General features: G+C 33.0%; 1 protein-coding gene across 4 annotated transcripts in view; it reads right to left on the bottom strand.

Annotated features, from left to right (window-relative positions):
• The window catches only part of LOC148949211 (uncharacterized), a 340,130-nt gene that overhangs the window by 217,606 nt on the left and 96,272 nt on the right, over window positions 1-26,252 (bottom strand). The window lies entirely within an intron of this gene.

Below are 26,252 nucleotides of genomic sequence, written 5' to 3'. Positions count from 1 at the left end.
CTTGATTTTTCAAAGATCATTTTGGATTTCTTTCGTTGGAATGCAAGAGTTGGAATATTTCAGTTGTGTTTTGATGTGGTTTACCTAGTCACAGTTACAGTCTCTTGATTTTTCAAAGTTCATTTTTGGATTTCTTTCGTTGAAATGCAAGAGTTGGAAATATTTCAATAGTGTTTTGTCGTGGTTTACCTTGTCACTGTTACATTCTCTTGATTTTTAAAAGTTCATTTTGAATTTCTTTCGTTGAAATGCAAGAGTTGGAATATTTCTGTAGTGTTCTGTCGTGGTTTACCTTGTCAAAGTTACATTCTCTTGATTTTTCAAAGTTCCTTTTGAATTTTTTTCATTGAAATGCAAGAGTTGGAATATTTCAGTAGTGTTTTGTTGTGGTTTACCTTGTCACACTTACATTCTCTTGATTTTTTAAAATTCATTTTGAATTTCATTAATTGAAATGCAAGAGTTAGAATATTTCAGTAGTGTTTTGTCGTGGTTTACCTTGTCACAGTTACATTCTCTTGATTTTTCAAAGTTCATTTTGAATTTCTTTCGTTGAAATGCAAGAGTTGGAATATTTCAGAAGTGTTTTGTTACGGTTTACCTAGTCACAGTTGTAGCGATGAAATTTCTTATGTGCCTATAAAAATGGGGCTGTAAAAGAAAAGGACTGGGCTTGATTGTGGTAATAAATATTGACCGCGTCTAATCTAATATCGTACTTTAAAACTGCGAACTTACACCTTATAAGTTCTCCGATAGCGCTGATGGTCCTGATTCTGAATTACGAATCTTTTCAAAAAGCACTTTTACCCCACTATCAAACGTAGCTCTTTAGTCCTGCGCTGTAAGAACTGGCCCACCATTGGCTCAAGTGGCCCAAGGATGCGAACCCTTCGTCCAATAATACGTCTTAAATATTTTTGATGATTTAGACGTTCGCACGGTTCTTATCGTTTAAACTTCCTGCGAAAGTGACTGCACTTTTTCTCTTTGGTGAATAAGGATTTTTCATTTTTGAAACTAGATTTAACTTAATAAGAGGAAGTCGGAATTATCTTTAGAAAGAAAGAACTTTGTTTTGGTATTCAAAATATATCGCATTTTGCTCACAGTAAATATTACCCTTCCCATCAATTAATGACGTCCCGTCATTAGTATTTGCTTGCCTTTGGGCTTTTAAAATGTTCGAAATTTATTAAAAAAATTTTCTACATAATTATTTTATATTTATGTTATGGCTTAATCAGGAGTGCGAAAATATTTCTCTATTACTTTTCTTATTTTATTCTACGTCCCTATCTAAAATTCATCTACCGGACTAAGATTATTCATGGTTCTAGGCTAGCTACTATACTAAAGATTTTTTCTTCTACTTCTAACACTGATTACTTTTACATTTCCAACAAGGTTGGGGCTATTCTACCTTCACATTTTTGTTTGAATTCACTTTTTACAAGTTTTTTTTTGATTTTGCTGTCTATATGGCACACTACTTTCTATCTACGCTACATTAAATGAATAAAATGATAATACTACACCTAATTCTACTTGAACATCTAGCAGTACATATATAAATGATTTATAACACACACTATTATGTGTACCATTTTCACTGGTGACGAAAACACTTTCACTTGGACTGTTTGTTATGTAATATCAACATTAAATTATCAAAATTGTTAAGTTGTCAGATATGAGTTCACACCTATTTTACCACTATACGTGTCTCTTTACGCACTCGCTCCTCCTGTTGCGAATTATGGTTCTTCACTAGTATCGTATTGTTGAAACAAAGTTTTAAAACATTCATATGTAGTTTCCTCACAGATTAGTTCGAGTATGGTTACGTCCATCTTGGACGAAGTAATATATCCAACTATCATACTGGAAATGATACTTTTGGTTACAGGTGTGTGGAATTTTACCAGTAAAGTTAATTTTCACCTGTTGTTTTTGTATAGTTCATAAAGTGCCTTATTGTTAAGGGTTTGAGCACTGGGAATGCGTTGATGACAGAAGGGTTGACTATCCCATATTATTTCACTCTTGGGTTGTCTTTAATCACATAGAGAATGTGTTTCTTGTGTAAAATTGTTCCTTCACGCACTTAATTTTCGTGCATGGCTTGTACCCATTAGATTTTATGGGGACTCCTTGATAAATTATAGGGGAAATGATTTTTGAATTTGGAATGGGTCAACATCAAACTTTAGTGACTCCTTCAACATATTGTCTTTAACTTTTTGGAGGAGTACATTGTCACTCAGGGGTTATTCATTGGGATTATTTTGGTTACAGGATTCAATGGTTGGTTTCCAATTCCATATTTCAAAACTTATCTCGTAACATTACGGAATATATCTCTAATGTCTCTGTAATCTCTTAATGGAGAAAGGGTCGAAGGGGATTTAACATGTGAATCCTTGACATTTAGAAATTCTTCTGGATTGGGTTCATCGATATTATTGTCAGGGATGATGTATTCACTCACATCTTATGCTAGATAATGGGATTCTCAGGTTTGTTATGTTTATAGTTCGATAAAGCACTAGATACTGAGATTTGTTACCTGATACATCATATGATTTGTGTTTGAGGAAAATTATTCTTCGTCAAACGATCATCGTTTCCTTGATCAAAGGGTATCCGTAATTTTCATAGGTGAAGTTTGGTCGAGAGTTTCTTGGGGTTTATGGCGAGTACTCTTCGTTGGTCGAGATGTGATGAAAATAGGTGCTACTGGGCTATACTTGCACTGGTCTATGCATTGTCCTGATTAGTGTCTGGTATGCCGTTCCAATTCCCGAAATAAAATAACTCGGCAGAATCACACGTTCTTTAAAACGAGTAGTCATAATACAAATAGGTCATGTATCGACTGGGTACACGGATTTTTACGCTACAAGACAGGGTTAAATAAATACACTAATATTAGTTCACAAAACGAAATTTTTATCGTGTTGGTTATAATAAAACGACATAATTCCCATCATTTAAACAGTTTATGCTACATGATTAATTTTTGAGGCATAATTTTACAACATGTTTCATGCCTGCATTGTTCACGCACGTCCGTGCTGTTTAAGAAACGCATGTTGCAGCGTCATAACCACACGGTTTTACGTAAACAATCTTACATTGAGGGAACAAGACATAGCAAGGACGAGGGGAGACCTCTCTACCCACTCGTTTTTTAATGTCTTCCCTTTTTCATGGCTTAGACGTTCTCAGTGGGTGCCGAGTTTAGCCTATGCATTTTTGCTATTTCTCCTTGTACTTCTCTTGGTTTTCGTCTTCATAGTCTCAAGATTTTTCCGTAACTAAAAGTCAATAGGGTTCTTATGGTCAGGGAAATCGCAAATACGAAACATAGGGCCAATAGTGTGTTCCACCAGAAATTGGTCGATTCATTGAGTTCATTAGTGTTTCTTTCTAGTCTTGTTACTTGTTGAAACAAGGTCTCGAAGGGTTTGGGGTCCGATTTCATAAAGATCTTCCATGCGTGATGGCTAGCTAGCAATGAATTTTCATGCTTGAATATTACTCCATGTTTTACAATGTCTTGGGCCACTGCGTGAACAACGAGGATTATGATGAAATTCTTAAGCCTCATCTTATTTTTTGTTTCAAGAATTAATTTATCATTAATTTTACCCGTTTTTAGCCAAATTGTTTTTTTTTTACTGCTTTGTTATTATTTTTTTTTCAAAGGCACTTTAATTTTTTTAACTTAGGTTATTTTTTATTATATAATCATTTTGTGGCATTGGCCAAAGAGAACTGATTTGTAGGCGTAAAACAGAATAAATATTTTAGGATTAGATATGTTAGGAAAGTAAAGTTAGGACTTCCGAGCTTTATTCTGGTCGTGATATACCTCTATGACTGGTTGAGATATAACTTTAAAGCGTAGCTAATAATCGCTATACGATTTAATTTTATCTTATGTTTCTCGAGTAATAAACACATGAATAAACAAACTTGCAGCACGTGGTTGCGATGGTATTTTACGTTATATTCCGGCTTAACATACTTACAGACTATACTAAGTTAAAACATGTTGTTTATTTCGGCGCTTCTGTACTGAAAGTGTCTTGTTTTGGTCAATGAACGTCTAGGTTACGTCATGGGTCAGTTTGTCATGGAACATCTGAGGGCGAGCAAGCCCACAACAAATTAAAAGCTGCATGGGCTTTGAGTTCCTCCCCAGGCTTCCCACAAAACGTGGTCCAACACCACTTGTCGTTCTCAGTCGACCACGAGCTTCCTACTTTGGGCCTTTCTCTTTGATCACCAATGTTTTGACATCACTCGTATTATTATTATTATTATTATTATTATTATTATTATTATTATTTTTTTCATTAATATTGACTTGGTTAACTTTACTTGCACACTGTTAAATTTATTATGGTGGATCACAAGTTGATTTTTATAAGGGATTTGAAAATTTTCTTTACATTAATTAGGGATATTTCAATCTGTCAGGTTTTTTAACCGTTCTGCCTGACTGCGTCGTTATTTTCTCCTCTGTTTCTTGCAGTTTTTTCTTTTTCCGTTTTTCTAGCGAAATAAGGTCGAACTTTTTGTATTGTTTTTTCAAAAATTCTTCCCCTTTTAATTTTGTTTGTTTCGCGTGTGCGGCTGCTGAAGTCGGTCTTGATTTCCCTATTCCTTTAACTACTATATGGTCTGATTCGCCGTCAGACTCTTCGGAACTCTTTTCCGACGAATTTAGATTGGAAATTTTAGAGGTAGCACTTTTTGAGGTATCACCTCCCAGTCCTTTGCAAGTTTCTGCTGCTTTAGAAGTCGAGGGTTTATTCCCTATGTCTTCGTTTTGATTTTTCAAATCGGGGGATTTGAGAGATTCTTCAGAGCTTTGGGAGGAATTAATTGTTTTTGCGAGGTTCCTCCACTGTTTGAATGCCATGTCTTCAGGGGGATGGGGCATTTTCTGCGCTAGGGTTTCCCTCCATGAAGTCCACTGTTTAGGTTTGACCTTGGACACAGTTATATCATGATATTGACCTTGCTGGTCATCCTTGGGAGTTTTATTCTCGGGCAATGTACTTTGACTCGTTTTTATGGGGAAATTAATTAAATCCATAGCTTCTCGCAGGTTTGTTTTAGTTGCATCTTTGGGAGGAGTTTTCTTTACAGTAATACCGGGGGTTTCTACAACTCTTTTTAATTCCTCTTGTAAAGACAGGGGCCTTTCTATCGGTGTTGCAGGGGAAACCATATCGTCTGGAAATCTTTTTGGAGGACAAGAGGTTGAAATTCTATCCGTGAAAATTTGGGTTTTTGAAGATATTGTGTAATTTAGTTCTCCTGCGCTCGCCGATGAATAACTTTTTGGATCTTTTTGGCGTTTTTATTTAAGGGAAAAATCCTGGTATCAGGGATTTTTTCTTAGGAACAACTAGATTTTTCATTGCTAAAAACTCTTCAAAGTTTTCCTCATCACTGTCATCTTCAAAATAACCTTGTTTCAAATTAAAGGTTTTTAGCTCTGCCAATCTTGATTTAGGATGCTCATTTTCTGCATCTGACGTCTCAGCAAAGGATGGGTGTGATACCAATCTCTCTTGAAATTTGGCTCTTTCTATTTGGCTAACGTGAACCTTGCAAGTTCTTCCACTACCAGGGTTTTCTGTTTTAAAAGCATATTCGTTATCGTACTTTTTGATTATTGTCTATGGTCCAGAATATCTGTTGGAAAGTTTTTTTTCCTTCCGTTTTTGCCTCGTTCTTTAGGTAGACGCAGTCTCCTACTTTGAAATCTACACTCCCCTTGACTTTGGGTTTGTTTCTTAGCTCTTGGTTTATTTTACATTTTTCCAACTCTTGCCTAACTATTTTATAAGTTTTCCTCATCCTATTTATGAATTCTTGTTTGTAATCCCCCGAGTTATTATAATACCACCAAAATTCAATAATTTCATCATACAGGACTCTAAAATCACGACCAAAAATAAATTAAATGGATTGTCTTTGGTTGTTTCTGAATAAGCAGTGTTGATTACGTTAGTTAAATAAGGTAAGAATTGATCCCAGTCGTTCCTATTGTCTTTTGTATAAATACTTAGTACGTTCGAAAATATTTTTTGCCTATTTTCTATTTTACCATTAGCTTGTGGGTGGTACGGAGCTGTCACCAATTTCTCTATATTAAGAAAACTCATTAAGTCTTTTGTTACCTTTGAAACAAAATTACCTCCGTTGTCACTCAAAATTTTATTAGGAATACCAAATTTTAAAAATAATTTCGCCAACGCCTTACTAGTGGCGTAAGCACCTTGATTTTTTAATGCTTTTGCAAAAGTAAATCCTGAAAAATGGTCTATAGCTGAAAGAATACAAGTATGGCCTCTGCTAGAAACAGGCAGGCCTCCGCTTGTTCCGTATAAGTCAAATGAGATGATATCAAAGGGGTCCTTTGCTACCGGGACCCTTCCCATTGGAGGATTAGGATAAGCTGGGGGGATTTTTCTTAAGTTACATGCTTCGCATTTACTTACAAATTCTTTAAGTTTTGTCATTGCCGATGGCACGTAAAAATATTGTTTTAATTTATGGAACGTTTTCATTACTCCTAAATTTCCACCCATATAATAATGAAAACTTTCAAATGCAGGTGCAATTAAGTTTTGTGGTAATACAGACATTATTGAAGTTTGATTTCTTTTTGTCTCAGCAGTCACGATTCTACACAGTATTTCTTCATCAAGATCATGGTAAAAATTATCTATCTCTTTTATAAGAGTTTTGAATTTATCCGGTAACACATCGTCATTCACAAAATAATTAATAAGCGCCAAACATATTTCGTCCTTTTTTTGCTTTCTTTTTATATTTTCTAAAGACAAGGGACAATAGTTAACCCTATTTTCCTTTACCGTGTGCTTGACTTTGTTTTTCTTACGTCTATGTTTGCTCTTAGCATTGATAGCGTTAACTTCATTTTCCTCAGTTTCCGACGGAATATTTTCTGGGTATCTACTCAAAAAGTCACAAGCTGCATTTTCTTTACCTTTTAAATATTCAAATTCGTAATCTAGATCTTGGATTTTCATAATCCATCTAGCTAGAATTCCCGTGGGGTTTTTAAATGTGCGCAGGCACTGCAAGCTTTTATGGTCTGATCGTAGTATAAATTTTCTACCAATTAAATAGTTTCTAAACTTGTCCAAGTGGTTCATTATAGATATTAATTCTAAATTTGTGGTGGAATAACTACTTTCACCTTTTGATAAAGTTCTGCTCGAATACCACATAACTTTTTCTATTTTTTTTTAATTAGAAGGTCCTTGTAAAGGATCAGGCTTTCCAATGAGAATTATTTGCGAAAGAATAGCCCCAATGCCTTTTGAACTAGCATCGGTCGTAACCACGAAACCTCCGTTTTCGAAATCATGAAGTGATAATATTGGTTCAGAAGTGAGTGCCTTTTTGAGACGGTCTAGAGAAGTTTGAGCTTCCTGGGACCAGGTAACATTTAGGGAGTTCTCTTTAGTTAAGTCCTTCAGGGGTTCTGTATTTTGGGCATAATTACGTATAAATTTTCTAAAGTAACCAATAGGAACTTGACTTCCTCTTAATTCTTTCATAGTTCTAGGGGGTTTGAGGTTTTCAACACATTTTATTTTATCCGGGTCTGGGGATATGTATCTGTGTTTCAGTACTACTCTTAACAATCTAATTTCATGTTGAAATAAATTTACTTTCTCAAGCTTGCATTTTAAATTGCCTTGTCTGAACTTCTCGAGCACGTTAGCTAATGTCGCTAAGTTTTATTCAATGTTTTGTTCTACACATATAACTCCATCGAGAAAGTTAATGGTGTCCTTTAATCCTCTTAACAGGTGCAATAGGGGTCTACACAGGGCCCTTGAATTTGTTTTAAGTCCGAATGGTGCCCTTAAGTATTCCCATGAACCACATTCACGTGCTGAAAATGCAGTTTTATGGACATCCTTTTCGGCTATTTTCACTTGGTGGTAGCCTTGGGCAAGGTCCAAAGAAGTAAAAATTTTGTTTTTGCTTGAAATAGAGTCAAGAATTTCATCTATCCTTGGTAAAGGAAATTTATCGCAAACTACTTGTTTGTTGAGGGCTATATAATCTACTACAAGTCTAAGATCTCCATTCTTTTTTGGTACAAAGATCAATGGTGCACTATACGGACTTATACTTGGGCGTATAATTTCATTTTTTTCTAATTCATGAATTTTATTTTTTTAACCATTCTTTGTGCTTATATGGCACACGATATGGCTGTTTTGCTACAGGATTACCAGTCGTTAAAATAGAGTGTTCATAAAACGGTATCAGCCCGATGTCATCTTCAGAAACAGAAAACACATCTTCAATATTACAAAACAATTCACACAACTTTCTCTTAAGCTCCATGTTCGTAATAAGGTTAATGTCAGACTTGTTTAAAAATTAGAATTTGGCTGGACAATATTTGCTATTTGAGGTTTTAATGCCATTAAATATATTTGCGGTAGAATTTTCCAATCTATTTAAATTAACTTCCATCAAAAGCTAAATTTTAATTAAACATGCCCCATTCTTTGTTTTAATTGTATCCTTTTCATGGTCATTTGTTACCCAAATAAAACCTTCTCCTTTGTCGTAAGATATGATCTGTTCTTCGCATAGCAGATTTTCGGGAATTTCAGATGGGGTCGCAAACCATATTTCTGATTTGCTAACCACTGGCTCAATCATCTTTGATATTTGAATTTTTTTCATCGTTTTGGAAGGGACTTTTGTTTTCCTTATCGCGAATCCGTAATATTTCTCTTTATTTTCATTGTTTATTAGATCCATACTGGCGCTATTTTGTGCCATTGTGGCATCTTGCGGCGTCAAGCTGAGTTTTACAATGTTTCTCCATAAGTCTGGTATTTTTGTTTTTTCATCTGACCTGTAATGCCGCATATATCGTATTTTTATTTTCGTAAATTCAATACCTCTCATTTTTAAATTCACTTCATCTCTGTAATGTTTCTCAGATTAATTCGTGAGGTTTCTAATTATTCCTTGTCCTCCTTTCGAGACATGAGGTTCAAAACATTGCGACGTTATACCGCCAGAAATTTTATTTATTGTTAGGTTGTCTTCGTATCCTCTGTTACGATTTCTTAAGGTAGAAATTTTTTACCCTACCTTAGCCGGGTAGACAAGCCTCTCATTTGCTACGTCTAATAGTATTCTATTGAACCTTAAAAAATTTGCGCCTATGATTGCTTCATATGGAAAGTTATCGCATATTATAAAATTTGTCGAAAAGATCCTATTGTCTCTTTTTACGTTTAGGCAATTTGAACCTTCTGCATCAAATTTATGCCCTGTCACACTAGTTAAATTGGGATTATTAGGGTTCTTCTGTCGCCTAATATGCAGAGGCAACATATTTAATACGCATGAGTTTTTGATACTAATCATTGCACCAGATTCAATCAAAGCCTTAAATAAATATTTTCTACACAAAAATCATTAAATATAGGTAACTTGTTATTAACATCACTACAAGACGGCACTACCATTGTTTTGGACCTATTAAGTATTTTGGGCACCCTCTGGGTCCAATTTATATTTCTGAGGGACCTAAAACATTTCCCTGAGGATTTATTTCATGTGTCGGTGCTTGTAATAGATATTCAGACATATGAGATTCCGTAGGCATATCTAATTGATTTACATCTGTCTGCCTTCTCCATATATTATTATGGTAACTTGGGTGTCTTGCGTCAGTGCCGGTTACTGGCGCTGACTGCCAATGCCGTTGGCTTGCAAAATTTTCATGTCCCATCGGCAAATTTTCGTAATTTCTATTTAGCATTCTCGCATTGTATTGGCTTTGGCGAGTATTGGGGTTTTCAAATAGGTATATTAATTTGTCTGTTGGGGGGAGGGTTATACAAGTTTAGTTGGAACGTGTTGTAGGGTACTGCTTGGCGCAATCTTCCCTGGTTATAGCCTAGCGCACCAGCGGCGCTAAAATTTGTTTTTCCGAACAAATGGTTGCCATAATTTTGCGTACTACCGTCAGCAATTCTTGGTATGTGATTAGGGACATAACGGCACTCTCTCGCGATATGTCCAGGTCTATTAAAAATATAGCACCTTATTATTGTAGGGTTATTTTCGTAATTGGATTGTTTGACAGGCTGAAAACGTACTGTTTTCTGCCTAGCGGGTTCTTGCGTTTTATTTCTTTGTTGCACTGGGGAGTTATCCCTTGAAAAGAAATTGGGAGACGCCTGATCGCCCTTGAAGATTAGGTTCGCGTTTTAATCGCCTAGGCTATTTATTTTTGCTTTACTGTGATTAGCGACCATCGTATCAACTTCGATCAATCGCTCTACCTCCTGAACTGCAAGATCCAACGTCTGAATATTTTTGGATATTACCACTCTATATAGTTTTATGGGTAGCCCTTGCAAAATGGTATTTAGTAGGACTTTTTCATACAGTTCTCCTAAGCCTCTTCCATATTTTCCCTCTACTGGTATGCGTATATTATCATGATCTTCTCTTATATTTTGTGAGTAGTCAAAGCTCACCGTTCCGTGTTTCAATTTATTTATGGAACTGTTTTTGATAAATCTATCTTTAAATGCTTTCAACAATTTATCCACCGTATTTATTGCCAAATTGGCGTTATTGCCTATGGTTTGTTAAATCTTTTTTAGAAAGGTTAAGGCCTTGCCTTCTAATCGTAGTAGGAGCATGTCGACTAACGCTTCTAGCTCTGTTTTTGTTAGTTGTACAAACTGGGCCAATTGGATATTGAATTCGTCAATATCTGATTGACCATTGTACTCCGGGATAGATTTTGCTATTTCTATATTTTTCGCGACTAACTTCTGCACTATTAATAAATCGTTAAGGTCATCCACCATTTTTTTTTAATCAATTCAAAATAAATTTATTTTTTCAATTAACCTATTTTGGGGGAGGCTATTATCTCCTATGAGATATCTAAATGGTTTCCCTGTAGTAGCTTAGCGGCAATAGGCCTAATCACTTTACTTATATGTCTGTATCTCCCTAATAATTAAATTTAAATTACAAAGTTTTATAGCCTAATTAGTTCGCAAGTTTTCCGCCAATTTCTGACTCGCGCCATTTGTAGCGATGGAGTTTTATTGTGTGGCTTATATAAATGTGGCTGTAAAAGAAAAGGACTGGACTTGATTGCGGTAATAAATATTGACCGCGTCTAATCTAATATCGTGCTTTAAAACTGCGAACTTACACCTTATAAGTTCTCCGATAGCGCCGCTTATAGCGCCAAAGATTGTGCCATCGAGTTCTGCGCCAAAACAATGGGGAGTGAAGTAAATTTATAACCACGCCACCCTCAATTATTGAGAGCAAATAACATGTGTAGCCATATAAATGTGACCTCTTTTCTTCGAGCGATCTGGATATCAGATTTCCTGGGAACGTGCCTTTGGAGACATGCGAACTAATTAGCTATCATTAGGCTAGATACGGACATATAAAATGACATAAACACAGGTAAAAAGCAATAGATTTATTGAGACTTAAATATTTAGGTGAACAGCAATGAGTCACTATAAATGACAATAACGGTGACTGAGATACAACAACCAAAGAATTGCAAAGATCGTACGCCGAAATAATTCTATCTAAGTGGTCCTGATTCTGAATTACGAATCCTTTCAAAAAGCACTTTTTACCCCACTATCAAACGTAGCTCTTTAGTCCTGCGCTGTATGAACTGGCCCACCATTGACTCAAGTGGCCCAAGGATGCGAACCGTTCGTCCAATAATAAGTCTTATATATTTTTGATGATTTAGACGTTCACACGGTTCTTATCGTTTAAACTTCCTGCGAAAGTGACGGCACTTTTTTTTTTGCTGATTAAGGACTTTTCATTTTGAAACTAGATTTAACTTAATTAGAGGAAGTCGGAATTATCTTTAGAAAGAAGGAACTTTATTTTGGTATTTTGAATATATCGCATTTTGCTCACAGTACACAGTTACATTCTCTTGATTTGTTAAAGTTCATTTTGGATTTCTATCGTTGAAATTCAAGAGTTGCAATATTTCAGTAGCGTTTTGTCGTGGTTTACCTTGTCACAGTTACATTCTATTGATTTTTCAAAGTTCATTTTGTATTTCTTTCGTTTAAATGCAAGAGTTGTAATATTTCAGTAGTGTTTTGTCATGGTTTACCTTGTCACAGATACATTCTCTTGATTTTTCAATTTTCATTTTGAATTTCTTTCGTTGAAATGCATGAGTTGGAATATTTCAGTAGTGTTTTGTTGTGGTTTACCTTGTCACAGTTACATTTTCCTGATTTTTCAAAGTACATTTTGAATTTATTTCATTGAAATGCAAGAGTTGGATTATTTCAGTAGTATTTTGTCGTGGTATACCTTGTCACAGTTACAATCTCCTGATTTTCAAAGTTCATTTTGGATTTCTTTCATTCAAATTCAAGAGTTGGAATATATAAGTAGTATTATGTTGTAGTTTACCTTATCGCACTTACATTCTCTTGATTTTTCAAAGTTCTTTTTGAATTTCTTTTGTAGAAATGCAAGAGTTGTAATATTTCAGTAGTGTTTTGTTGTGATTTACCTTGTGACAGTTACATTCTCTTTATTTTTATATATTCATTTGGAATTTCTTTCGTTGAAATGCACGAGATGTAAAATTTCAGTAATTTTTTCTCATCGTTTACCGTTCCACACTTACATTCGCTTGATTTTTAAAGTTTTATTTTGGCTTTCCTTCATGAAAATACACGAGTTGGATTATTTCAGTAGTTTCTTGTTCTGTTTTCCCTTGTCACAGTTACATTCTCTTGAATTTTTCGAAGTTCATTTTTGGATTTCTTTCGTTGAAATGCAAGAGTTGGAAATATTTCAATAGTGTTTTGTCGTGGTTTACCTTGTCACTGTTACATTCTCTTGATTTTTAACAGTTCATTTTGAATTTCTTTCGTTGAAATGCAAGAGTTGGAATTTTTCAGTAGTGTTCTGTCGTGGTTTGCCTTGTCACAGTTACATTCTCCTGATTTTTCAAAGTTCATTTTGAATTTCTTTCATTGAAATGCAAGAGTTGGAATTTTTCACTAGTGTTTTGTTATGGTTTACCTAGTCACTGTTACATTCTCTTGATTTTTCAAAGCTCATTTTGGATTTCTTTCATTGAAATGCAAGAGTTGGAATATTTCAGTAGTGTTTTGTCGTGGTTTACCTTGTCAAAGTTACATTCTCCTGATTTTTCAAAGTTCATTTTTGGATTTCTTTCGTTGAAATGCAAGAGTTGGAGTATTTCACTAGTGTTTTGTATCTGGGTTGGTTTTTTACAAGTCCAAGAATTTGTCTTTGGGTGTTTTAATGTCTAAAGTGCATGTCTTTATCTGTTTCTATGTCTGAATCTATTTGTTTACATGTCTGGTTTGGTGTTTGGTTAGGTTAGTTTAGCTTAGCTAAGTTAGTTTAGGTTAGCTTATCATGAGCGCTCATGATAAGCTAACCTAACCTAACTTAAGCATGGTACAAAGTCAACCTGGGGGGATTTTCCGGCGAGTAGGGTTAGGTTAGGTTAGATCAAGTTAGGTTAGGTTAAGTTAGGATAGGTTAGCCTACGTACGCGCGCGTAATACTCGCCGGAAAATCCCCACAGGTTGACTTTGGACCAGGCTTAAGTTAGGTTAGCTTATCATGAGCGCTCATGATAAGCTAACCTAACTTAGCTAACCTAACCTAACTTAGCTAACCTAACCTAACCAAACACCAATCCAGACATATAAACAAATAGATTCAGACATAGAAACAGATAAAGACATGCAGTTTAGACATTCAAACCACCAAAGACAAATTCTTAGACTTGTAAAAAACCAACCCAGATACAAAACACTAGTGAAATATTTCAACTCTTATATTTAAACGAAAGAAATCAAAAATGAACTTTGAAAAATCAGGAGAATGTAACTGTGACAAGGTAAACCACGACAAAACACTACTGAAATATTCCATCTCTTGCATTTCAATGAAAGAAATCCAAAATGAACTTTGAAAAATCAGGGGAATGTAACTGTGACAAGGTAAACCAAGAGAAAACACCACTGAAATATTCCAAATCTTGCATTTCAATGAATGAAATTCAAAATGAACTGTGAAAAATCAAGAGAATGTAACTTTGACAAGGTAAACCACGAAAAAACACTACTGAAATATTCCAACTCTTGCATTTCAGCGAAAGAAATCCAAAATGAACTTTGAAAAATCAAGAGAATGTAACTGTGACTAGGTAAACCACAACAAAACACTACTGAAATATTCCAACTCTTTCATTTCAATAAAAGAAATCCGAAATGAACTTTGAAAAATCAAGAGAATTTAAGTGTGACAAGGTAAACCACTACAAAACACTACTGAAATATTCCAACTCTTGCATTTCAATGAAAGAAATCCAAAATGAACTTTGAAAAATCGAGAGAATGTAACTGTCACAAGGTAAACCACTAGAGAACACTACTGAAATATTCCAAATCTTGCATTTCAACGAAAGAAATTCAAAATGAACTTTGAAAAATCAGGAAAATGTAACTGTGACAAGGTAAACCACAACAAAACACTACTGACATATTAAAACTCTTGCATTTCAATGAAATAAATTCAAAATGAACTTTGAAAAATCTAGAGAATGTAACTGTGAAAAGGTAAACCATGACAAAATACTACTGAAATATTCCAACTCTTGCATTTCAACGATAGAGATCCAAAATGAACTTTGAAAAATCAAGAGAATGTAACTGTGACTAGGTAAACCATAACAAAACACTACTAAGATATTCCAAATCTTGCATTTCAACGAAAGAAATTCAAAATGAACTTTGAAAAATCAAGAGAATGTAACTATGACAAGGTAAACCACGACGAAACACTACTGAAATATTCCAACTCTTGCATTTCAATGAATGAAATTCAAAATTAACTTTAAAAATATAGAGAATGTAATTGTGACAAGGTAAACCACAACAAAACACTACTGAAATATTCCAACTCTTGCATTTCTATGAAAGAAATTCAAAATGAACTTTGAAAAATCAAGAGAATGTAACTGTGATAAGGTAAACCACGGCAAAACACTACTGAAATATTTCCAACTCTTGCATTTCAACGACAGAAATTCAAAATGAACTTTGAAAAATCAAGAGAATGTAACTGTGGAAAGGTAAACCACAACAAAACACCACTGAAATATTTCAACTCTTGCATTTTAAAGAAAGAAATCCAAAATGAACTTTGAAAAATCAAGAGAATGTAACTTTGACTAGCTAAACCAAAACCAAACACTAGTGAAATATTCCAACTCTTGCATTTCAACGAAAGAAATCCAAAATGATCTTTGAAAAATCAAGAGAATGTAACTGTGACAAGGTAAAGCACAACAAAACACTACTGGAATGTTCCAACTCTTGCATTTCAACGAAAGAAATACAAAATGAACTTTGAAAAATCAAGAGAATGTAACTGTGACAAGGTAAACCACGAAAAACACTACTGAAATATTCCAACTCTTGCATTTCAATAAAAGAAATCCAAAATGAACTTAGAAAAATCAAGAAAATGTAACTGTGACTAGGTAAACCACGACAGAACACTACTGAAATATTCAAACTATTGAATTTCAATGAAATAAATCCAAAATAAACTTTGAAAAATCTATAGAATGTAACTGTGACAATGTAAACCACTACAAAACACCACTGAAATATTCCGAATCTTGCATTTCAATTAAATAAATTCACAATGAACTTTGAAAATCAAGAGAATGTAACTGTGAAATAGTAAACCACGACGTAACACTACTGAAATATTCCAACTCTTGCATTTCAAGGAAAGATATCCAAAATGAACTTTGAAAAATCAAGAGAATGTAACTGTGACAAGGTAAAGCACAAGAAAACACTACTGAAATATTCCAACTCTTGTATTTCAATGAGGAAATCCAAAATGAACTTTGAAAAATCAAGAGAATGTAACTGTGATAAGGTAAACCACAACAAAACGCTACTGAAATATTCCAACTCTTGCATTTCGACGAAAGAAATTCAAAATGAACTTTGAAAAATCAAGATAATGTAACTGGGACAAGGTAAACCACAACAAAACACTACTGAAATATTCCAACTCTTGCATTTCAACGGAAGAAATACAAAATGAACTTTGAAAAATCAAGAAGATGTAACAGTTACAAGGTAAACCACAACAAAACACTACTGAAATATTCCAACTCTTGCATTTCAATGAAAGAAATCCAAATGAACTTTGAAAAATCAATAGAATGTAACCGTGACACGGTAAACCACTACAAAACACTACTGAAATATTCCAACTCTTGCATTTCAATTAATGAAATCCAAAATGAACTTTGAAAAATCAAGAAAATGTAATTTCGACACGGTAAACCACTACAAAACACTACTGAAATATTCCAACTCTTGCATTTCAATGAAAGAAATCCAAAATGAACTTTGAAAAATCAAGAGAATGTAAGTGTGACAAGGTAAACCACGACAAAACACTACTGAAATATTCCAGCTTTTGCATTCCAAAGAAAGAAGTCCAAAATGAACTTTGAAAAATCAAGAGCATGTAAGTGTGACAAGGTAAACTACGACAAAACACTACTGAAATATTCCAACTCTTGCATTTCAACGAAAGAAATCCAAATGATCTTCGAAAAAACAAGAGAATGTAACTGTGACAAGGTAAACCACAACAAAACACTACTGAAATATTCCAACTCTTGCATTTCAATGAAAGAAATCCAAAATGAACTTTGAAAAATCAAGAAAATGTAACTGTGTCAAGGTAAAGCACAACAAAACACATTTCAACGATACAAATTCAAAATGAACTTTGAAAAATCAGGAGAATGTAACTGTGACAAGGTAAAGCACAACAAAACACTACTGAAATATTCCAACTCTTGCATTTCAATGAAAGAAATCCAAAATGAACTTTGAAAAATCAAGAAAATGTAACTGTGATAAGGTAAACCACAACAAAACACTACTGAAATATTCCAACTCTTGCATTTCAATGAAAGAAATCCAAAATGAACTTTGAAAAATCATGAGAATGTAACTGTGACTAGGTAAACCACAACAAAATACTACTGAAATATTCCAACTCTTTCATTTCAATGAAAGAAATCCAAAATGAACTTCGAAAAATCAAGAAAATGTAAGTGTGACAAGGTAAAACACAACAAAACACTACTGAAAAATTCCAACTCTTGCATTTCAAATAAAGAAATCCAAAATAAACTTTGAAAAATCAAGAGAATGTAACTGTGACAAAGTAAACAACGACAAAACACTACTGAAATATTCCAACTCTTGCATTTCAAGGAAAGAAATCCAAAATGAACTTTGAAAAATCAAGAGAATGTAACTGTGACAAGGTAAAGCACAACAAAAGACTACTGAAATATTCCAACTCTTGCATTTCAATGAAAGAAATCCAAAATGAACTTTGAAAAATCAAGAGAGTGTAACTGTGACAAGCTAAACCACAACAAAACACTACTGAAATATTCCAACTCTTACATTTCAACGAAAGAAGTTCAAAATGAACTTTGAAAAATTATGAGAATGTAACTGTGACAAGGTAAACCATAGCAAAACACTACTGAAATATTCCAGCTCTTGCATTTCAACGGAACAAATTCAAAATGAACTTTGAAAAATCAAGAGAATGTAACTGTGACAAGGTAAAGCACAACAAAACACTACTGAAATATTCCAACTCTTGCATTTCAATGAATGAAATCCAAATGAACTTTGAAAAATCGAGAGAATGTAACTGTGACAAGGTAAAGCACAACAAAACACTACTGAAATATTCCTACAGTTGCATTTCAAGGAAAGAAATTCAAAATAAACTTTGGAAAATTAAGAGAATGTAAGTATGACAAGGTAAAGCACAACAAAACACTACTGGAATATTCCAACTCTTGCATTTCAACGAAAGAAATACAAAATGAACTTTGAAAAATCAAGAGAATGTACCTGTGACAAGGTAAACCACGAAAAACACTACTGAAATATTCCAACTCTTGCATTTCAATGAAAGAAATCCAAAATGAACTTAGAAAAATCAAGAGAATGTAACTGTGACTAGGTAAACCACAACAAAACATTACTGAAACATTCCAACTCTTGCATTTAAATAAAAGAAATCCAAAATGATCTTTGAAAAATCAAGAAAATGTAAGTGTGACAAGGTAAACCACAACAAAACACTACTGAAATATTCCAACTCTTGCATTTCAATGAAAGAAATCCAAAATGAACTTTGAAAAATCAAGAGAATGTAACTGTGACATTGTAAACCACGACGTAACACTACTGAAATATTCCAACTCTTGCATTTCAAGGAAAGATATCCAAATTGAACTTTGAAAAATCAAGAGAATGTAACTGTGACAAGGTAAAGCACAACAAAACACTACTGAAATATTCCAACTCTTGTATTTCAATGAGGGAAATCCAAATGAACTTTTAAAAATCGTGTAATTGTAACAATGAAAAACTAAGCCACGACAAAACACTACTGAAATATCCCAACTCTTGCATTTCAATGAAAGAAATAAGAAGTGAACATTGAAAAATCAATAAAATGAACGTGTAACAATGTAATCCACAACAAAACATTAATGAAATATTCCATCTCATTAATTTCAACGTAAGAAATTCAAAATGAACTATGAAAAATCAGGAGAATGTAACTGTGGCAAGGTAAGGCACAACAAAACACTACTGAAATAATTCAACTCTTGCATTTCAATGAAAGAAATCCAAATGAACTTTGAAAAATCAAGAGAATGTAACTGTGACAAGGTAAACCACTACAAAATACTACTGAAATATTCCATCTCTTGCATTTCAATGAAAGAAATCCAAAATAAACTTTGAAAAATCAAGAAAATGTAAGTGTGACAAGGTAAACCACAACAAAACACAACTGAAATATTCCAACTCTTGCATTTCAATGAAAGAAATCCAAAATGAACTTTGAAAAATCAAGAGAATGTAACTGTGACAAGGTAAACCACGACAAAACACTACTGAAATATTCCAACTTTTGCATTCCAAAGAAAGAAGTCCAAAATGAACTTTGAAAAATCAAGAGCATGTAAGTGTGACAAGGTAAACTACGACAAAACACTACTGAAATATTCCAACTCTTGGATTTCAACGAAAGAAATCAAAATGATCTTTGAAAAAACAAGAGATTGTAACTGTGACAAGGTAAACCACGACAAAACACTACTGAAATATTCCAACTCTTGTATTTTAATGAAAGAAATCCAAAATGAACTTTGAAAAATCATGAGACTGTAACTGTGACTAGGTAAACCACAACAAAACACTACTGAAATATTCCAACTCTTGCATTTCAATGAAAGAAATCCAAAATGAACTTTGAAAAATCAAGAAAGTGTAACTGTGTCAAGGTAAAGCACTACAAAACACATTTCAACGAAACAAATTCAAAATGAACTTTGAAAAATCAGGAGAATGTAACTGTGACAAGGTAAAGCACAACAAAACACTACTGAAATATTCCAACTCTTGCATTTCAATGAAAGAAATCCAAAATGAACTTTGAAAAATCAAAAAAATGTAACTGTGACAAGGTCAACCACGACAAAACACTACTGAAATATTCCAACTATTGCATTCCAAAGAAAGAAGTCCAAAATGAACTTTGAAAAATCAAGAGAATGTAAGTGTGACAAGGTAAACTACGACAAAACACTACTGAAATATTCCAACTCTTGGATTTCAACTAAAGAAATCCAAATGATCTTTGAAAAAACAAGAGAATGTAACTGTGACAAGGTAAACCACGACAAAACACTACTGAAATATTCCAACTCTTGCATTTCAATGAAAGAAATCCAAAATGAACTTTGAAAAATCATGAGAATGTAACTGTGACTAGGTAAACCACAACAAAATACTACTGAAATATTCCAACTCTTGTATTTCAATGAAAGAAATCCAAAATGAACTTTGAAAAATCGAGAGAATGTAACTGTGACAAGGTAAAGCACAACAAAAAACTACTGAAATATTCCAACTCTTGCATTTCAATGAAAGAAATCCAAAATGAACTTTGAAAAATCAAGAAAATGTAACTGTGACAAGGTCAACCACGACAAAACACTACTGAAATATTCCAACTCTTGCATTTCAATGAAAGAAATCCAAAATGAACTTTGAAAAATCATGAGAATGTAACTGTGACTAGGTAAATCACAACAAAATACTACTGAAATATTCCAACTCTTGCATTTCAATGAAAGAAATCCAAAATGAACTTCGAAAAATCAAGAAAATGTAAGTGTGACAAGGTAAACCACAACAAAACACTGCTGAAATATTCCAACTCTTGCATTTCAATGAAAGAAATCCAAAATGAACTTTGAAAAATCAAGAGAATGTAACTGTGACAAAGTAAACAACGACATAACACTACTGAAATATTCCAACTCTTGCATTTCAAGGAAAGAAATCCAAAAGGAACTTTGAAAAATCAAGAGAATGTAACTGTGAAAAGGTAAACCACAGCAAAACACTACTGAAATATTCCAACTCTTGTATTTCAACGAAAAAAAACCAAAATGCAATTCTAAAAATTATGATAATGTAACAATGATTCGTTAAACCACGTCAAAACACAATTGAAATATTCCAACTCTTACATTTCAACTAAAGAAATTCAAAATTAACTTTGAAAAATAATATAATGTAATAGTTCCAATGTTAACCACGACAAAACACTATTGAAATATTCCAACTCTTGCATTTCAACGTAAAAAATTCAAAATGAACTTTGAAAAATAAAGAGAATGTAACTGTGACAAGGTAAAGCACAACAAAATACTACTGAAATATTCCAACTCTTGCATTTCAATGAATGAAATCCAAAAGAACTTTGAAAAATCACGAGAATGTAACTGTGACAAGGTAAACCACAACAAAACACTACTGGAATATTCAAACTCTTGCATTTTAATGAAAGAAATTCAAAATGAACTTTGAAAAATCGAGAGAATGTAACTGTGACAAGGTAAAGCACAACAAAACACTACTGAAATATTCCTACAGTTGCATTTCAAGGAAAGAAATTCAAAATAAACTTTGGAAAATTAAGAGAATGTAAGTATGACAAGGTAAAGCACAACAAAACACTACTGGAATATTCCAACTCTTGCATTTCAACGAAAGAAATACAAAATGAACTTTGAAAAATCAAGAGAATGTAACTGTGACAAGGTAAACCACGAGAAAACACTACTGAAATATTCCAACTATTGCATTTCAATGAAAGAAATCCAAAATGAACTTAGAAAAATCAAGAGAATGTAACTGTGACTAGGTAAACCACAACAAAACATTACTGAAACATTCCAACTCTTGCATTTCAATGAAAGAAATCCAAAATTAACTTTGAAAAATAAAGAAAATGTAAGTGTGACAAGGTAAACCACAACAAAACACTACTGAAATATTCCAACTCTTGCATTTCAATGAAAGAAATCCAAAATGAACTTTGAAAAATCAAGATAATGTAACTGTGACATTGTAAACCACGACATAACACTACTGAAATATTCCAACTCTTGCATTTCAATGAAAGATATTCAAAATGAACTTTGAAAAATCAAGAGAATGTAACTGTGACAAGGTAAAGCACAACAAAACACTACTGAAATATTCCAACTCTTGTATTTCAATGAGGGAAATCCAAATAGAACTTTGAAAAATCATGAGAATGTAACTGTGATAAGGTAAACCACAACAAAACACTACTGAAATATTCCAACTCTTGAATTTCAATGAAAGAAATCCAAATGATCTTTGAAAAATCAAGAGAATGTAACTGTGAGAAGGTAAACCATTACAAAACACTAGTGAAATAATCCAACTCTTGCATTTCAATGAAAGATATCCAAAATGAACATTGAAAAATCAAGAGAATGTAAGTGCGACAAGGTATGCCACAAGGAAACACTAGTGATATATACCAAATCTTTTATTAAAACGAAATAAATCCAAAATATACAGTGGATAAGAAAGAGACAGTATCTTCAAACTTTCGATCCAAGACAAAACGCTACTGAAATATTCCAGCTCTTGCATTTTAACGAAAGTAATACAAAATAAACTTCGGAAACTCCAGTGACTATAAGTATGTAAAGGTAAACGAAGACAAAACACTACTGAAATATTCCAACTCTTGCATTTCAATGAATGAAATTCAAAATGAACTTTAAAAATTTAGAGAATGTAATTGTGACAAGGTAAACCACAACAAAACACTACTGAAATATTACAACTATTGCATTTCTATGAAAGAAATTCAAAATGAACTTTGAAAAATCAAGAGAATGTAACTGTGATAAGGTAAACCACGGCAAAACACTACTGAAATATTTCCAACTCTTGCATTTCAACGACAGAAATTCAAAATGAACTTTGAAAAATCAAGAGAATGTAACTGTGGAAAGGTAAACCACAACAAAACACCACTGAAATATTTCAACTCTTGCATTTTAAAGAAAGAAATCCAAAATGAACTTTGAAAAATCAAGAGAATGTAACTGTGACTAGGTAAACCATAACAAAACACTACTAAGATATTCCAAATCTTGCATTTCAACGAAAGAAATTCAAAATGAACTTTGAAAAATCAAGAGAATGTAACTATGACAAGGTAAACCACGACGAAACACTACTGAAATATTCCAACTCTTGCATTTCAATGAATGAAATTCAAAATGAACTTTAAAAATTTAGAGAATGTAATTGTGACAAGGTAAACCACAACAAAACACTACTGAAATATTCCAACTCTTGCATTTCTATGAAAGAAATTCAAAATGAACTTTGAAAAATCAAGAGAATGTAACTGTGATAAGGTAAACCACGGCAAAACACTACTGAAATATTTCCAACTCTTGCATTTCAACGACAGAAATTCAAAATGAACTTTGAAAAATCAAGAGAATGTAACTGTGGAAAGGTAAACCACAACAAAACAGCACTGAAATATTTCAACTCTTGCATTTTAAAGAAAGAAATCCAAAATGAACTTTGAAAAATCAAGAGAATGTAACTTTGACTAGCTAAACCAAAACCAAACACTAGTGAAATATTCCAACTCTTGCATTTCAACGAAAGAAATCCAAAATGATCTTTGAAAAATCAAGAGAATGTAACTGTGACAAGGTAAAGCACAACAAAACACTAGTGGAATGTTCCAACTCTTGCATTTCAACGAAAGAAATACAAAATGAACTTTGAAAAATCAAGAGAATGTACCTGTGACAAGGTAAACACGAGAAAACACTACTGAAATATTCCAACTCTTGCATTTCAATGAAAGAAATCCAAAATGAACTTAGAAAAATCAAGAGAATGTAACTGTGACTAGGTAAACCACAACAAAACATTACTGAAACATTCCAACTCTTGCATTTCAATGAAAGAAATCAAAAATGAACTTTGAAAAATAAAGAAAATGTAAGTGTGACAAGGTAAACCACAACAAAACACTACTTAAATATTCCAACTCTTGCATTTCAATGAAAGAAATCCAAAATGAACTTTGAAAAATCAAGAGAATGTAACTGTGACATTGTAAACCACGACATAACACTACTGAAATATTCCAACTCTTGCATTTCAAGGAAAGATATCCAAAATGAACTTTGAAAAATCAAGAGAATGTAACTGTGACAAGGTAAAGCACAAGAAAACACTACTGAAATATTCCAACTCTTGTATTTCAATGAGGGAAATCCAAAATGAACTTTGAAAAATCAAGAGAATGTAACTGTGATATGGTAAACCACTACAAAACACTACTGAAGTATTCCAACTCTTGCATTTCAATGAATGAAATTCGAAATGAACTTTGAAAAATCAACAAAATGTAACTCTGATGATTTAAACCACGACAAAACACTACTGAAATATTCCAACTCTTGCATTTCAACGGAAGAAATCCAAAATGAACTTTGAAAAATCAGGAGAATGTAATTGTGACAAGGTAAAGCACAATAAAACACTACTGAAATATACCAACTCTTGCATTTCAATTAAATAAATCCAAATGAACTTTTAAAAATCAAGATAATGCAACTGTGACAAGGTAAACCACTACAAAACACTACGGAAGTAATACAACTCTTGCATTTCAATGAAAGAAATACAAAATGAACTTTGAAAAATCCAGAAAATGTAACTGTGACAAGGTAAACCACGATAAAGCACTACTGAAATATTTCAACTCTCGCATTTCAATGAAAGAACTACAAAATGAACTTTGAAAAATCAAGAGAATGTAACTGTGACAAGGTAAACCACGACAAAACACTACTGAAATATTCCAGCTTTTGCATTCCAAAGAAAGAAGTCCAAAATGAACTTTGAAAAATCAAGAGCATGTAAGTGTGACAAGGTAAACTACGACAAAACACTACTGAAATATTCCAACTCTTGGATTTCAACGAAAGAAATCCAAATGAACTTTGAAAAAACAAGAGAATGTAACTGTGACAAGGTAAACAACGACAAAATACTACTCAAATATTCCAACTCTTGTATTTCAACGAAAGAAATTCCAAAATGAACTTTGAAAAATCAGGAAAATGTAACTGTGTCAAGGTAAAGCACTACAAAACACATTTCAACGAAATAAATTCAAAATGAACTTTGAAAAATAAGGAGAATGTAACTGTGACAATGTAAAGCACTACAAAACACTACTGAAATATTCCAACTCTTGCATTTCAACGAAAGAAATCCAAAATGAACTTTGAAAAATCAAGAGAATGTAACTGTGACAAGGTAAACCACTACAAAACACTACTGAAATATTCCAACTCTTGCATTTCAATGAAAGAAATCCAAAATGAACTTTGAAAAATCATGAGAATGTAACTGTGACTAGGTAAACCACAACAAAATACTACTGAAATATTCCAACTCTTGCATTTCAATGAAAGAAATCCAAAATGAACTTTGAAAAATCAAGAAAATGTAAGTGTGACAAGGTAAACCACAACAAAACACTACTGAAATATTCCAACTCTTGCATTTCAAAGAAAGAAATCCAAAATGAACTTTGAAAAATCAAGAGAATGTAACTGTGACAAAGTAAACAACGACATAACACTACTGAAATATTCCAACTCTTGCATTTCAACGAAAGAAATTCAAAATGAACTTTGAAAAATCAAGAGAATGTAACTGTGACAAGGTAAAGCACAACAAAACACTACTGAAATATTCCAACTCTTGCATTTCAATGAAAGAAATCCAAAATGAACTTTGAAAAATCAAGAGAGTGTAACTGTGACAAGCTAAACCACAACAAAACACTACTGAAATATTCCAACTCTTGCATTTCAACGAAAGAAGTTCAAAGTGAACTTTGAAAAATTATGAAAATGTAACTGTGACAAGGTAAACCATAGCAAAACACTACTGAAATATTCCAGCTCTTGCATTTCAACGGAACAAATTCAAAATGAACTTTGAAAAATCAAGAGAATGTAACTGTGACAAGGTAAAGCACAACAAAACACTACTGAAATATTCCAACTCTTGCATTTCAATGAATGAAATCCAAATGAACTTTGAAAAATCAAGAGAATGTAACTGTGACAAGGTAAAGCACAACAAAACACTACTGAAATATTCCTACAGTTGCATTTCAAGGAAAGAAATTCAAAATAAACTTTGGAAAATTAAGAGAATGTAAGTATGACAAGGTAAAGCACAACAAAACACTACTGGAATATTCCAACTCTTGCATTTCAACGAAAGAAATACAAAATGAACTTTGAAAAATCAAGAGAATGTAAGTGTGACAAGGTAAACCACGAGAAAACACTACTGAAATATTCCAAATCTTGCATTTCTACGAAAGAAATCCAAAATGAACTTTTAAAAATCCAGAGAATGTAACAGTGACTAGGTAAACCACAACAAAACACTACTTGAATATTCCAGCTCTTGTATTTCAAATAAAGAACTTCAAAATGAACTTCTATAAATCAATAAACTGTAAGTCTGACAATTTAAAACACGACAAAAAACTAATGAAATAATCCAAATCTTGCATTTCAATGAAGGAAATCAACAATGAACTTT

The sequence above is a fragment of the Artemia sp. Qi Xiang Cuo genome, chromosome 8 (assembly GCF_049724085.1).
Source record: "Artemia sp. Qi Xiang Cuo chromosome 8, ASM4972408v1, whole genome shotgun sequence".
Lineage (NCBI taxonomy): Eukaryota > Metazoa > Arthropoda > Branchiopoda > Anostraca > Artemiidae > Artemia > Artemia sp. Qi Xiang Cuo.
The sequence above is the reverse complement of the archived record's forward strand: the minus strand, read 5'-3'. Positions and strand labels throughout refer to the sequence as shown.